The sequence below is a fragment of the Neoarius graeffei genome, chromosome 10 (assembly GCF_027579695.1).
Source record: "Neoarius graeffei isolate fNeoGra1 chromosome 10, fNeoGra1.pri, whole genome shotgun sequence".
Lineage (NCBI taxonomy): Eukaryota > Metazoa > Chordata > Actinopteri > Siluriformes > Ariidae > Neoarius > Neoarius graeffei.
Window position 1 is genome coordinate 56,733,649 of NC_083578.1, and position 12,554 is coordinate 56,746,202.

The following is a 12,554-nucleotide window of genomic DNA, read 5'->3' on the forward strand; positions in this document are numbered from 1 at the left end:
CCGCATGTTTTCTTCACAGCAAAATCTTCCAAATGCAAGCACCACACCTCAAATCAACTCCAGGCCTTTAATTTGCTTAATTGAGAATGACATAATGAAGGAATTGCCCACACCAGCCCATGTAATAGCCTTGGAGCCAATTGTCCAATTACTTTTGGTCCCTTTAAAAACAGGGTGGCACATGTTAAGGAGATGAAACTCCTAAACCCTTCATCCAATTTTAATGTGGATACCCTCAAATGAAAGCTGAAAGTCTGGACTTTATGTCCATGTCCATTATATAACTATAACTTGAATATGTTTCAGTAAACAGGTAAAAACAAAAAACAAAATTTGTGTCAGTGTCCAAATATATATGGACCTAACTGTATGTAATATTGGATCATTTTCCTCAGTAAATAATTGAGCAAGTATAATATTTTTGTCTAATTTGTTTAACTGGGTTCTCTTTATCTACTTTTAGGATTTGTGTGAAAATCTGACGATGTTTTAGGTCATATTTATGCAGAAATATAGAAAATTCTAAAGGGTTTATAAACTTTCAAGCACCACTATATGTTTTTGGGAGGTGCGAGGACCACCATGCCATCCTTCAATGCTAAAATTGGGACGGGGGGTGTTTCCAATAACTGGGGGGAGTTCCAATAACTGAACATGGCTGAACTAAAGTCTTGCATACTGAAAATATGGTGAACGTAATTCATTAATTCATTCAGTGAGATCAGCCTAGCTAAGATAACCTATGGAAAAAAACCAGACATTTGAATGAACGTTTTCAGGCAGATATTGCAAATACTGTAATTTTACAGAATGTTTTGATCAGCTCTTACTGTATTTATTTCACTGTATAACTATGTCACACATACTTAAGAAGAAGTAGGTGAATATTAACAAAGCTAGTAAGTAGGTGAATATTAATATTCAACCCTCCTGTTTGGTGTCTAAATAAGTTTGGATTCTAACAACTGGCTAAAGCTAGCTACAGAAAGTAGCTAGCAGTTATTTCAAGAAGCCAGCTAAGGCATGTTTAATTAGTAAAAGTTATTAATAAAGGTTTTATCTGTTGACTCCTATTTGCTCATCCTTGCATATGCACTGAAGCTTAGAAATGGAAATCCTAATAATATTCTAAGCAACTTTGGGCTTCCTCTGTTATATACTCAAGAATTGACAAGATTAGATGTGCAGATCAAGATGGGGCCAGAGGAGAACATCCATCCATTATCTGTAGCCGCTTATCCTGTGTAGGGTCACAGACAAGCTTGAGCCTATCCCAGCTGACCATGTGCGAAAGGCGGGGTACACCCTGGACAAATCGCCAGGTCATCGCAGGGCTGACACATAGAGACAAACAACCATTCACACTTCTGGTCAATTTAGAGCCACCAGTTAGCCTAACCTGCATGTCTTTGGACTGTGGGGGAAACCGGAGCACCTGGAGGAAACCCACACAGACATGGGAAGAACATACAAACTCCACACAGAAAGGCCCTTGTCGGCCACTGGGCTCGAACCCAGGACCTTCTTGCTGTGAGGTGAAAGTACTAACCACTACACCACTGTGATATATATATGCATTTTGTAAATGGTACACTTCCACCCATCCATTTGCAGAAAATCAGTTTGGAATGAATGTAAATATTTTATATGAACTCTCTACAATTTACTTTCATCAAATGAAAAAAAGATAGTATATGGATATTTTTGCTGGGTGAAATTACAAATATGTTGACTATTGATGTGTTACACTAGTAATAATGTATTGGCAAAAAAATTACAGCTAGTTTCTAATGACAGTAGCATCACAGTACTTATCACTTATAATAACCTACAATGATCTGTAACAACCTATAATGACCATTTATAATCTGTAACAATCTGCAATGAATTGTAATGACCTGTAATAACATGTAATAACCCTTTATATCCTGTAACAACCTGTAATGGCCTGTAATGATCTGTAATAACCTATAGTGGCTTGTAATTACCTGTAATAACCTGTAATAAACTGTACAGACCTGTAATAACCTGTAATTTTCAATAGTTTTTATTGAAAACCTTCATCCCTCTAAACCAGTGTTTCTCAATCACTGGGCCGTGGCCCACTTAGCGCCATCTAGTGGGCCATAATTTTTTTTCAAGTTGAAGCTAATTTTTACTTGTAGTCACGTACAATTGCTGGGTTGCATCCGACATCACATCTACTTCATTAAGCTATGGTCACACTACAGCTCGTGATGCTTTGCGATGGGTTATCTATGAAAATGAGGCATTTTGGTGGCGATGCTTGGCAATATACACATGAGCTAAAACTTGTGGTCACACAGCAGGTGAACATCTGACTGTCACACCTTTGTGCGCTTAAGTCTGGCACAGCTTGAGCAGCTGTGTGCGCTCATGGAGTGCATTGTGCATGCTCTTGGGACCCAGTCGTTATGGGAAACACCTGATACTGATTTGAGCACAATCAGCATGCACAGATGCGGATGCTGTTTTCACAGAGGCTTTACGAAGTATTATCATTATCACACTTGTTTCTAGCCATGTTTATAACACTGGTTAAATACTCTACTTTTTGATTCTGCTTTACTTTCATTTGTGTTTTGTTTTTGTAAATATCTCGCCTGCTAATAAATACTCTTCCTGCACTTAGATCCGTCTACCTTATAGTGTCCTGATACCCAGATCTTTAACCCAGCCACATATAAAAAGTTGTACACATCCATGCTTTTCCAGGTTTTCATGTGTTTGTCCATATAGAACGATGTCTGCAGCACCAGGTAGTTTGAGATGTTAGGGAACTCAATGGATGGATAATTTTCCAACTCGTAGGAAAAATCCTTAACATGTAAGGATCTATCCCGTCTCGTCTCGTCTCGTCTTCTTCCGCTTATCCGGGACCGGGTCGCGGAGGCAGCAGTCTAAGCATGGAACCCCAAACTTCCCTTCCCCCAGACACCTCGGCCAGCTCCTCGGGAAGAACACCGAGGTGTTCCCAGGCCAGCCGAGAGACATAGTCCCTCCAGCGTGTCCTGGGTCTTCCCCGGGGCCTCCTCCCAGGGGGACATGCCTGGAACACCTCCCCAGGGAGGCGTCCAGGAGGCATCCGAAAAAGATGCCCGAGCCACCTCAGCTGGTTCCTCTCGATGTGGAGGAGCAGCGGCTCTACTCCGAGCTCCTCCCGAGTGACTGTGCTCCTCACCCTATCTCTAAGGGAGCGCCCAGCCACCCTGCGAAGGAAACTCATTTCAGCCGCTTGTATCCGCGATCTTGTTCTTTCTGTCATTACCCAAAGCTCATGACCATAGGCTCTTGCTGTTGTTTGTGCCTACGGGCCAAATAGCAGTATAGAGTATCCGGCCTTCTTGGAGTCCCTGGGAGAGGTACTGAGGGGTGCTCAGACTGGGGACTCCATTGTGCTACTGGGGGACTTCAATGCTCACGTGGGCGACGACAGTGACACCTGGAGGGGCGTGGTTGGGAGGAACGGCCTCCCCGATCTGAACCCGAGTGGTGTTTTGTTATTGGACTTCTGTGCTAGTCACGGTTTGTCCATAACGAACACCATGTTCGAGCATAGGGGTGTCCATAAGTGCACGTGGCACCAGGACACCTTAGGTCGGAGGTCGATGATCGACTTTGTAGTCGTTTCATCTGATCTCCGGCCCTATGTCTTGGACACTCGGGTGAAGAGAGGGGCTGAGCTGTCAACTGATCACCACCTGGTGGTGAGTTGGATCCGCTGGCGGAGGAGGAAGCTGGACAGACCTGGCAGGCCCAAACGTATGGTGAGGGTCTGCTGGGAACGTCTGGCCGAGCACTCTGTTGGGGAGGTCTTTAACTCCCACCTCCGGGAGAGCTTTTCCCAGCTTCCGAGGGAGGCGGGGGACATTGAGTCTGAGTGGACCATGTTCTCTACCTCCATTGTGGACGCAGCTGTTCGGAGCTGTGGCCGCAAGGTCTCCGGTGCCTGTCGTGGCGGCAATCCCCGAACCCGGTGGTGGACACCGGAAGTAAGGGATGCCGTCAAGCTGAAGAAGGAGTCCTATCGGGCCATGTTGACCTCCGGGACTCCTGAGGCAGCCGACGGGTATCGGCAGGCCAGGCGTGCTGCAGCTCGGGCAGTTGTGGAGGCAAAAACTCGGAACTGGGAGGAGTTCGGGGAGGCCATGGAGAAGGACTATCGGTCGGCCTCGAAGAAATTCTGGCAAACCGTCCGGCGCCTCAGGAGGGGGAAGCAGTACTCTGCCAACACTGTTTACAGTGCGGGTGGGGAGCTGTTGACCTCGACTGGGGACATTGTCGGGCGGTGGAAGGAATACTTTGAGGATCTCCTCAATCCCACCGTCATGTCTTCCACTGAGGAGACTGAGGCTGATGACTCAGAGGTGGACTCGTCCATTACCCAAGCCGAAGTCACTGAGGTGGTTTGCAAGCTCCTCGGTGGCAAGGCACCGGGGGTGGATGAGATCCGCCCTGAGTATCTCAAGTCTCTGGATGTTGTGGGGCTGTCTTGGTTGACACGCCTCTGCAACATCGCGTGGCGGTCGGGGACAGTGCCTCTGGAGTGGCAGACTGGGGTGGTGGTCCCTCTTTTTAAGAAAGGGGACCGGAGAGTGTGCTCCAATTATAGGGGAATCACACTTCTCAGCCTCCCAGGGAAAGTTTACTCCAGGGTACTGGAGAGGAGAATTCGACCAATAGTCGAACCTCGGATCCAGGAGGAACAATGCGGTTTTCGTCCTGGTCGCGGAACACTGGACCAGCTCTATACCCTTCATAGGGTGCTCGAGGGTTCATGGGAGTTTGCCCAACCAGTCCACATGTGCTTTGTGGATCTGGAGAAGGCATTCGACCGTGTCCCCCGTGGTATTCTGTGGGGGGTGCTTCAGGAGTATGGGGTTCGGGGCTCTTTGCTAAGGGCCGTCCGGTCCCTGTACGAACGGAGCAGGAGTCTGGTTCGCATTGCCGGCAGTAAGTCAGACCTGTTCCCAGTGCATGTTGGACTCCGGCAGGGCTGCCCTTTGTCACCGGTTCTGTTCATAATTTTTATGGACAGAATTTCTAGGCGCAGCCAGGGGCCGGAAGGAATCCTGTTTGGGAACCACAGGATTTCATCTCTGCTTTTTGCGGATGATGTTGTCCTGTTGGCTACTTCAAACCAGGACCTTCAGCATGCACTGGGGCGGTTTGCAGTCGAGTGTGAAGCGGCTGGGATGAGAATCAGCACCTCCAAGTCCGAGGCCATGGTTCTCGACCGGAAAAGGGTGGCTTGCCCTCTCCAGGTTGGTGGAGAAGTCCTGCCTCAAGTGGAGGAGTTTAAGTATCTCGGGATCTTGTTCACGAGTGAGGGAAGGATGGAGCGTGAGATCGGTGCAGCCTCCACAGTGATGCGGTCGCTTTACCGGTCCGTCGTGGTGAAGGAGCTGAGCCAAAAGGCGAAGCTCTCAATTTACCGGTCAATCTACGTTCCGACTCTCACCTATGGTCATGAGCTTTAGGATCTATCCCATTGAATGGTTTCTATATCCACTGCTTGAGTGTACTTCTTGGTTTTAATAGCTTCTTTGTTTGTTGTACACAAACATGGCAATAAGTTCTTGTGTTAATCGACCAGACTCTGTTTTAGGATCCTTCATCCCTTTAGACTGAGAATGCCCTGCATGCATGGTTTTATGTTGGTTTCTGGCACATCCATACAGTTTTAAATGAAATACCTATTGTTTTTATTGCATTTATTTAATTCCTGGGCTCCCATCTGTAACAGGGAGTGATGTGGCATCCCATTAATACACTTTACAATAGATTATTAGATTCTAATAGAATAGATGAGCCAAAATAATTGATGTTTTTTTAATGGGTCCCCACTCGTTACAAGTATGAATAGGTGGGCCTTAAAGTAGAAAAGGTTGAGAGCCCCTGCTCTAAACTCAAGCAGAGCTATGTTCATTGATATCATCTAGAATCTATAGAAACCATCTTAATGTACCAGATAGTAATCTTCAATAGACATCAAGTGAAAAGAATCAATCATTTTCTATGTATCCCAGTATGCAGAAAACTTGTTTTCCCTCAGACCTGTGAGGAATGTGACTTAAAAGTGACATACCCCTTTTCCACAAGTTGACACAGTCCCCTGAGGTCTTAATGAAATGTCTGTGACATGGTTTGGTCAAAATACCACAAGGATAAAGCACCACAGATCCCTTCTCACCCTGTCTAAACAGTCCTGTTCAAAATGGCTGATTTGAGTGCCTGTTCCTTTAAATGATAATAAGCCACTGCTCACCCCACCCCCTCTTCTGCTGCCTAATCAGGTAGCACTTTCCTCATGAATATTCATTCACAAAGTCAGTTCTCAAACCATGAGTGGAGATACTCAGATGAAGGGGGTGGCATAATTCTAATGAGCTCCCCTTGTGACATAGAAAGGGGAGCCAAATTTGAACAGCTTGTTGAAGCACATTTTCAGAAATAGACAGGACAAAAGAAACTGACTGGGTTGTCCTATTTCAGAGTTTGCTGGCTGGTAGGCACTCCAGATACACCCTCCAGATTATGTATGTGTACAATCACTGAAAAAGTGAGGGTTTTTTAAAATAATATGTCCTTTTTATACCAAAAAAGTATACTAGCAGTCTATGCACATACTCATTAAAATTCAATAAGCAAAAAATAGTAGAGTGATTAAGATTTTGGTGTTTATTAAAAGACTATAAATGAAATTTTGACTCATAACTTGAAATAAGTAAATGAGTCATCAAGCAGAAGATTAAAGCTTGCTTTGTGAGCATTTGTCCTGTAGAGGACACCCATCAGCTGCACATTTGTAATTCTTCAAAACACTTCAAACCATTAATCTGTTTGGGGGATTTCTAAAGCAGACATTTCACCTCTGTTCGCTGTATGTAAAGCTGCTCATTGTTGAGTAGTTAATTTATTTGATAAGAAAAGTACTGCCTTTAACTGAAAGAGGTTTGGGTTTTACAACAGGGAATTTCAAGTGCTCCACTATTTCAGCAATGTTCTTTTTCCATGAAACAAGGATCAGAAATAAGGTGTTTGCTACAGAAACACTCATCTACATTGATGCTGTAATAATTAATTATTTCTCTTTTCAGCATAATTTTGACCTGTTCAAAGACATGCGGTTAGGTTAACATGGGGCAGCCTTGGGCTGAAGTGCCCTTGAGCAAGGCACCAAACCCCCAACTGCTCCCTGGGCGCTGTAGCATAGCTGCCCACTGCTCTGAGTATATGTGTGCTCATTGCTCACTTGTGTGTGTGTGTGTGTGTGTGTGTGTGTGTGTGTGTGTGTGTGTGTGTGTGCGTGCGTGTATGTGTTCACTGCTTCAGATGGGTTAATTGCAGAGAACAAATTTCAGTGTGCTTGAGTGTGCATGTGACAAATAAAGGCTTCTTCTTCTGTAAAACTGACAGTGTAGGTTGTCTTAGGTCAAAGACTACAAAAGGGTTAAACTTGCATTACATGCCTGCAGTAAATGTAAGGTTCCATGTAAAAAGTACTTTTTAAAATTCAGCAAAATTAGAAATTATACAATCCTGTGAATAGAAGAAGGCTTCTAAATAATTATATTTTGCACTATAGTAATATATGAAACCATGAAGAAAAACATCATCAAAAACAGGTAACATTATAAGTAATGGGGTCATATCTTGATAGATACGAATGATTTTTGCATTACTAAGCATTAAAGCCTTTTGTCGAATTTTCTTTTGTTTAATGTAAGAAGTTGCTGAATTGGTGATTATACTGTGGGCAACAACTATTTTATACAATGAAGCTATCAAGTACTTTTTTGAAACATGAATGCAATCCTTCATGTTTTTGTCTCAAAAAAGAATAGAGTAGTCTGAAACTTGCCTTGACTTTGCTTGCATCAGACTGCTTACAATCTCAACAAGCTTTGCTTGTGTGGCCTGACTTCAAGGAGTGCAAATCCTTACACATATAAACAGCAGACAGATGGGGAAGGAATTATTGTTTACTGAACCTTCAATTCCTTAAACAACTGCTCAAATGACACTGAACTCTGGCAACCTAACACACAGATTATTTTGCTCTCGCACTGGTAAATATTTAGCCTAATAAAAAAAAGTCATGGTTGTTTTTCTAGTAGACAAAGACATACACAATCAGGAATCAAATGAGCCTTTTGCTGTCCATTTATCCATTTGTCCTGCTATCTGTTTGGCTATCAAAAATGCTTTCAAGCACTAAATGGAGAAATATAAATACAAATTGTTTCACAACCTTCAAGAAATACTTAGAAACACCCTCACGCCGTCTCTAAGTAGACCATTAAAGAAAAGTCACAACTTTCACATGTGACAGTTAAACATATGGTTTACACGCTTCACTTCATGTTACGTCTCACACATTTGTCACATGCAGACTTTTCATATGTAGTTCATATATTTATATTTTCCATATGTGATTTTTCACAGGATTGGCTGATTTCAACACACGACTCATTTGTTTTCATTTATCTTCACCTTTTTCTGCACACCATGAAAATGTTTTCATATGACTTCTGCACATTATTCATTTTTTTCTCATGATTTATTTATTTTCACATCATCTCACAATCACATGATTTCTACACACAATTCATTTATCTCCACATGCGATTTCTACACAATTTATTTATTAAAACATATGATCGGGTGTTATTTTTCCATAAAAGCATATGTTACATATTTATTTCTTCTCTTTTTCTTGATGGTGATACCTTTTAAGGTGATTCATTTAATGACATGCCTTCCTCACAGTTATGCATAAACATTTGCAAGCACTCCTGAACACTAGCACCATCTCAGGCCTTAGGTTCACCTGTGGCTCTGTCTGTTCTTCCTGTAACTGAAATACAATTGTTTTTGATGGAATTTACACTCATAACACTTCTATTACTGTTGGCTCCTTTAGCAGCTCTGTGCTTGGACTGTACTTTGTCTTAAAATCCTCAGCCAAATGAATAAATGTACCATCTACATAAATTGAGTTTGAGCCTAGAGGAGCGTAAGCAAGCTGTTACAGCATGAGAGTTGAGAAAAAAAATAAACGAGCTTTGCCTTCATTTGGTAATTGTAACCGTCCAGCTAAGAACTGAGGATACACAACTATCGGCAGTGGGCAAGAGAGGTTTATTGTCAGACTTGTGGTAATTATTTAAGGCTAAATGAGCAACTGGAAAAGTGATCTCAGCCTGGAGGTCATGGTTTTTTGGCAGGCAGAAGGAGAATTAACCATGATGGCCTGATCCGAATACTTTTGTGTGGTATAAGACTGAATGGGGAAGTTTTCACATTTTGCACTAAGAAGTCAGTCAGTGCAACCTGGGTCTGAGAGCCTTTCTTAATTAAGCTACTCTCTCAAGAACCATGCCTGTAATTTCCTAACAAAAGAAAAACAGATATTTTCCAATTTGTCTAAAAGTGTTACAATTGTGAACCATCAATACACTCCTCTCCCACACACACGCTAAATGAGTCACCCTTACTTCCTTGGAATTTCTATGCTTAATTTTTTTGTTGTTGATTTAAGTGTGAGGTTATTTGCATGACAAGCTCATGATTTTCTTTTCCATATACTGGAGTGGAGGATTACTCAGAAGGTCCTTTTTTCCCAGTAATTGTACATGTAAACCCAGCACATCCAACTATTCTTACTCTATTATTTATTAGCCTTTATTATTTATTAATATTCTACTCAGAAGGTCCTTTTTTCCCAGTAATTGTACATGTAAACCCAACACATCCAACTATTCTTACTTTATTATTTATTAGCCTTTATTATTTACTAATATTCTATTACCTTATGTATTGAAGAAAATATATGTTTACATAAGCAAATGAAGACCATTGTATTACCCTAGGTGTGCTAAACAATCAAAAAATCCTAAACTTAATTATTTAGTTAATTAAATTAAAAAAACATTAGTGGTCAGGTCAGAATCTACAAAAATGAATGATTAAAAATATATATAGTAAAAATGTACATACACAATTACTGAGTTTTTCTTGATTTGACAAATTCAAATGGACAATTTTTTATATAAAATATTAGGTTGTTTTGATTTTCACTGTGCTATTATTCATGTATAACTATTACAATGAAGCTACTATTAACATGCAATTTAGTCATGTATAAAGATGGATGTAGCAAATATTCTTTGATAAACAGAAAGACCATCATAAGGCCTGTGATTTAAAAGGTAATCTTTTGAAAATGGTTGTAGAATTGACATTTTATTTTTGCGATTTTTCATTCAATTAATACACTTTTGCTAATTCTGATTGATTTGCAACCCCAAATCAGAAAAAGTCGGGATGGTATCTTGAAATTGAAATTAAAACTGAAAACAATGATTTGTAAGTAATCTTTGAACACTTTATAATGTTGTCATTCCTTCTCATAACACTTAAAAGATGTTTAGGGACTTAAGACACCAAGTGATGAAGCGTTTCAGGTGTTATTTTGTCCCATTCTTCCTGCAAACAGGTCTTGAGGTGTGCAACAGTACAGGGTCGTCGTTGTCATATTTTTCGTTTCAAAATCACCACACATTCTCTATTGGGGACAGAGGGGACAGACACCCTCTTCTTCCACAACCATGCCTTTGTAATGTGTGCAGAATGTGGTTTTGCACTGTCTTGTTGAAATATCCCTGAAAAAGATGTCATCTTGAAGGCAGCATATGTTGCTCCAATATCTCAGTGTATTTTTCTGCATTAATGCTGCCATCACAGAAGTGTAAGTTATCTTTGCCAAGGACACTGACAACTCCATACCATGACAGACCCCGACTTTTGGATGTGTCACTGTTAACAGTCTGGATGATCCTTTTCATCTTTGTTCTGAAGCACATGTTTCTTACAAAATAGACCTGGAATACTGATTCATCTGAGCACAATACACATTTCACTGTGATGGTCCATCCCAAATGTCTCCAAGCCCAGAGAAGTCGGCAGCACTACAGGACATAGTTAACATAAGGCTTTCTTTTTGCACAGTAAAATTTTAACTGCCATTTGTGGCTGTAACTTCATATTGTAGCGCTCCATATTGTAGTGACAAAGGTTTGCCAAAGTAATCCCAAGTCCATGTGGTTATATCAGCTATAGATGAATGACAGTTCTTGATGCAGTGCCACCTGAGGGATCAGAGATCACAGGTGTTCAGATTAGGCTTGTGCCCTTGCCCTTTATGCACCGAAATTCCTACAGATTCCTTGAGTCCTTTAATGAGGATATGCACCGTAGAAGGTGAACTATCCAAATCCCTTCCTATCTTTCTTTGAGGAACATCATTTTTAAACACTTCAATAATTTTCTCACACGTTTGTTGTCAAAGTAGAGATCCTCAGCCCATCTTTTCTCCTCAAAGACTAGGCCTTTCTTGGATAGTGATTTTGCACCAAATCATGATTGCATCACCTGGTGACATCACCTGTTTCAAATCACATCATTATTTAATTGTTTTACCTCATAACTAGCCCTAAATTGCACTGTCCCAACTTTGTTTTGGAATGAATAGCAGATCTGAAACACAGGAATGGATGTATATTAACCAATGAAATGAAATATCCTGGGTTTATACTGTCTGCAATGAAATACAAGTCAAAGTAAATTTAGAAATCACTGCTTTCTTTTTTTAATTTGCATTTTCAAACGATACCAATTGCTGTGTATATAGCTTGTTTATTTCACCTGATTTATTGTCTTTTTTTTTTTTGCTTACTGTATGTCTTGGTGACAAAATAATTATACATATAAAAATGTGATGCAATAGTTCTTTCTAATGACATTAATTCATATGCTTTTTCATTGCTACTCATGTATGATGTAGCCTGAGGAGACTGGAAAATTAATCTGTATCCTCAAATTTGGGTAAATCTCTCCATGTGTGTAATTGAGCACAAACTGACAAACAGCATCACACTGTGGTATGGCAGCTGCTCTATCTTTGATCAGAAGGTCTTGTAATGAGTTGTGAAACTTGGCCAGCGAATTATCAGCACTCAATTCCCTAGCATTAAGGACATTCAGCACAAGCGATGCCTTCAGAGCATGGAACGTCGAAAAGGACACGAGCCATGGACTGTTTACCTACCCTCAGATAGACAGTACAGGAGGCTGCCAGCATCAACAGGCTCAGGCCCTGCAATAACCACTAAGGCATCCCAGAGCACACAAAATATTGAACCTTGAGGTGGATGGGCAACAACAGCAGAAGACCATATTGGGTTACACACTTGTCAGCCAAGAAGTAGAATCTGAGGCTGGAGTGGGCACAAGTTCACCAAAACTCAGCAGATGAAGACTGGAAAAACATCGCCTGGTCATTTTCCAATTTGTACTGTTTTGGATTAATTGCTCAGTTTGAACTGTAGCACTTTAAACTTTCTGGTAGACGGTGAAGTGAATGTCATTGCCCTGTACTTACTTCCATCAATTCAGCCATGATTGTAAGTTGTTTTTTTTTTTCAAGTAAATCTGAAGTTTCAAAACAAATCCATTTTTATCTATTCATT

At 41.2% G+C, this 12,554-nt stretch overlaps 1 protein-coding gene across 1 annotated transcript in view; it reads left to right on the forward strand.

Moving 5' to 3' along the window:
- hsd17b3 (hydroxysteroid (17-beta) dehydrogenase 3) overlaps nt 1-2,010 on the forward strand; it is a 67,786-nt gene extending 65,776 nt beyond the window's left edge. The window contains exon 13 of the transcript XR_009655521.1: nt 1,166-2,010. The gene's annotated coding sequence lies outside the window, so the exon portion shown is untranslated. The remainder of the gene's footprint in view (nt 1-1,165) is intronic.
- The last annotated feature ends 10,544 nt before the right edge of the window (nt 2,011-12,554 follow it).